This window comes from Triturus cristatus, chromosome 6, assembly GCF_964204655.1.
Source record: "Triturus cristatus chromosome 6, aTriCri1.1, whole genome shotgun sequence".
NCBI classification, from domain to species: Eukaryota; Metazoa; Chordata; class Amphibia; order Caudata; family Salamandridae; genus Triturus; species Triturus cristatus.
Genome location: NC_140589.1, coordinates 222343577 through 222347589, shown reverse-complemented (window position 1 = coordinate 222347589; position 4013 = coordinate 222343577).

The window sequence follows — 4013 nt, the reverse complement described above, 5'->3', positions numbered from 1 at the left end:
GGCTCCAGTTGACGAATCTTTGTGAAATTTTCCAAACATTTGGCCAGCTCCGGTCCGCTCCTATCCTGAAAGTTTCGTGGTGATTCGTCAAGCGGGGGCTGTGAAAAAAGGGGGGTCCCAAAACGCGTACAGCCCGAACTTGCGAATGGAAATACACCAAATTTGGCAAAGAGGTAGTCCTCAGTTCAGACTCATGCCTTTTGCATAAATGGTGTAAATCCGTTCAGTAGTTCCTGAGAAAATTAGAGTAAAAAAGATATATATATATATATGGCCTCGGAGGATCCGCGCACCCTATGCGCACCCTGAGCGCACCCTATGCGAACCGAGAGCGCACCCTTCCGATCACGCGCTGAATGCTAATTGGCTGTCAAGTGTCTGCCAACATTCGAAAGCAGTTGGCAGCCATTTTGTGCCTCGGTAGAAGCGAGGCTGATTAAGTAAGGGAAATAAGTGTGTGAAAGATGTAAAGGGGGCAGGGTAGAAATACTCTGACACTCTAGTGTTGCTTAGGGGGTCCCAAAAGGACCCCCTGGGGCCCCCTTTTTTTTTTTAAACTGTGAAATGCGCGCAGGGTGCGTGGATCCAGCTGGAAAAAAAAAAACCTGAAGCGCGGTCTTCCGTGCTTTGTTAATAATTAGCCCCCGGCGGGGGCCAAATCCCGGGGGCCAAAATCTTTACAAATGAATGGGGGAGGGGGGCTGCATGGCCCCCCTCCTGGAGACCTTGAGGGCCCTGGTGACCGGCACCCCCCAGGGCCGGCTCCTACAGTGTCCTGGGGTGCCCACCCCAGCTCACTGTGTTTACTATGAGAGGGCGGAAGTCTCCCCCCCTCCCATAGCAAACTTAGTTTGGATTTTGAAAGAGAGAGCAGGGAAACCTGCTCTCTCTTTCAAAATTCAAACGATATTGCTTTTCCACACGGGGAGCTGCATGTTAGCAGCTCCCCATGTGGAAAAGCAATGCCGGCTCCCGAAGGAAGCGGGGAGCCGGCTGGGACCGTGGGGGCGTTCAGGCTCCCCCCATGGTCCCCAACGTTTTTTAATAAACTCCGGGGGATGGGGTCCCCGGGGATAATAGAAATTAGTGATAGGGGCTATTTATTTTTTTATGGTAAAATTAGGAGTCGCGCATCCTAACGCTTTGGGTACCTATACAGAGTCTAAAGTTGAGGAAGACTCTGTTTCCTTCATCAGTAAAGTGTACTCCATCTCTCCTATACATCTCTTGCATATGAAAGCACAGATTGTTATTGTAAATGGACCCCATTCTATAGTCTCGGAGAAAAGCAGAAACAGATTTATTCACGTTTCCTAGCTTGCTTCACAGCAGTTGTTGTGGTCAGGACAACTTGCCTTGGCCTTCCCCACCTTGGAACCAAGCAATTCCTTCTTCTGTGGACTTTTATTCTCACCCAGTCCCCTGGGCTCAGGTCATGGGCTGGTTTTCTTTCAAGGGTAGTGGCATCCGCTCCAACCTGGTGAAACACAGAATGGACTGCGTCAGCCAGGCCTTTACAGTAATCCAAAACCATGTCATCAGTTATTGTCATCAATTTGTTGACTGGAACAAACACGTGTCTCATGGCCCGTCCCATGATAATTTCGTGGGGACTCAAACCTGTAGTTCTGTCTGGAGTAGATCTGATTGTCATCAAGACTAGAGGCAAGACATCAGGCCATTTCATTCCTGTGGCTAAACACATTTTCCCTACTCTGTTTTTGATCGTACCATTCATTTGTTCAACCACACCAGAAGCCTCTGGTCGATAGGCACAATGTAGTTTTTGTTGTACACTCAATGCTTCACAAATCAATCTCATGATTTCATTGTAAAAGTGTCCTCCTCTGTCTGATTCAATGGTCACTGGGAACCCGAACCTTGGGATGAATTCTCTTAACAATAGCTTTGCCACTGTTATTCCATCATTTCTTCTTGTTGGGAATGCCTCCACCCACCTGGAGAACAGACAGACTATCACCAGAACATACCTCAACCTGTTACAAGGAGGCATCTCAATGAAATCTATTTGCATTCTGGTGAAAGGTCCTCCCTCTCGGCCTATTGTGCCTAGGCTCACTACTGTTTTCCTTCCAGGATTGTACTGCTGACATATAAGGCATCTTTGACAGAGACTCTCTGCTATCAACCTGAATTTTGCATTGTACCAGGTCTGCTTAAAGGACCTTATCATGGCATCTCTCCCTAGATGTCCTTGGCCATGATACATCCGTGCCATGGTTGACATCATGCTATCAGGCATTACTGGTCTTCCATCCCGATAGACCCACACATGATCTTTCTCCCTTGGTGCACAACCTGCTTTTACCCACTGTTTCATTTCTTCATCTCCTGCCTCATCCTGTAACTGCCTCACTTCTTCCAATGTTCCCACAACGTTAGTAAACATTAAGGAGCAAGAAGACATTTCCTTCTCCTTGGCCCTATTGATTGAATACTGGTTTCGGGCACAATACTGAGCCATGTCATTTGCATATCAATTCCCGGTAGTGATGTAATCACTACCTTGACTATGAGCAGCACATTTTACAACCGCCAGTTCTTTGGGCAACTGTATTGCTTCAAGCAATTTTCCAACCACTTCTGCATTCTCTATAGGAGTTTCACTTGAAGTCAGGAAACCTCTCTGCAGCCAAAGTTGGCCAAAATCATGGACAACTCCAAAGCCATACTGGCTGTCAGTTATCACAGTCACTCTCACATTCTTCCCAATTTTGCATGCCTTTGTCAATGCCACTAGTTCTGCTACTTGAGCGGATTTAACTCCTTTCAAGTGTGATGCTTCTACGACTGCTGCAACTGTGCATATTGCATATGCTGCACTCAACAATCCTTCATCCGTTCTCAAACAAGATCCATCCACAAACATCACATAATCACTTTCTGGCAATGGTAACTCTCTTATGTCTGGTCTGGGTTTCGTGCAAAAATCAAGTACATCCAAGCAATCATGATCAACATCATCTCTTACCTCCACTCTCTCTGCATCTGGCAATAGTGTGGCTGGATTCACATTCACACATCTTTCCAGACTCACATTGGTTGCACCTAGAATGACCTTATCATACTTAGTCAGCCGACTATGTGACATGAACTGTGTTCGGCTCCTTGTTAAAAGGATCGCCACATCATGAGGTACAAACACTCTCACTGGATATCCCATCACAATTCCTTCACTTTGCTCTAGGCTTCGGCATGTAGCAGCTACTGCTTTCAGACATCCGGGCAAACCTACAGCCACTGGATCTAGCATTGACGAGAAATATGCAACTGGTCTCCTCAATTCTGTATTAACACTGAGAGTGCACATCCATTTCTCTCACTGCAGTACAACTCAAACTCTTTCTCATAGTCTGGCATACCCAAAGCTGGGGCTTCACAAAGGCTGTCCTTTAATTGTCTAAAGGATGCCAATTCTTCTTTGTTCAATTCAAGGGGGTCTTTAACCTCACTCTTTGTCAACTTTACCAATGGTTTGGCAATCAGGGAAAAGTTACTTATCCACTGACGACAATAGCCAACCATCCCTAGGAACATTCTCACTTCTCTTTGTGTCATTGGGGCTCTCATTCCTCTGATAATTCTGATTCTGTCTATTGTTACTTTTCTCAGCCCTTTTTCAATGTTATGTCCTAGGTATTGTACTTCCTTTTTGCAGAATTGCAATTTTGTCGGAGATACTTTTAGTCCTCCATCTGCCAAATGGTTCAGCAAAGCTATCGTGTCTGTCTCAAAAGCCTCACGCGTTTTCGATACCACCAGTAGGTCATCGATGTACTGGACCAAAACTGAATTTTCAGGCATTGTTAGACTTTCCAGAGATTTCTTCAACAAATGATTGAATATTGAGGGGCTCTCTGTGTACCCCTGTGGGATTCGGCACCAGGCCAAAATACGCTCTCCAAACCGGAAAGCAAAAATCGGCTGGCTGTCATGATGCAACGGAATGGAAAAGAAAGCATGACACAAATCAATTACTGTGTACCACTCTG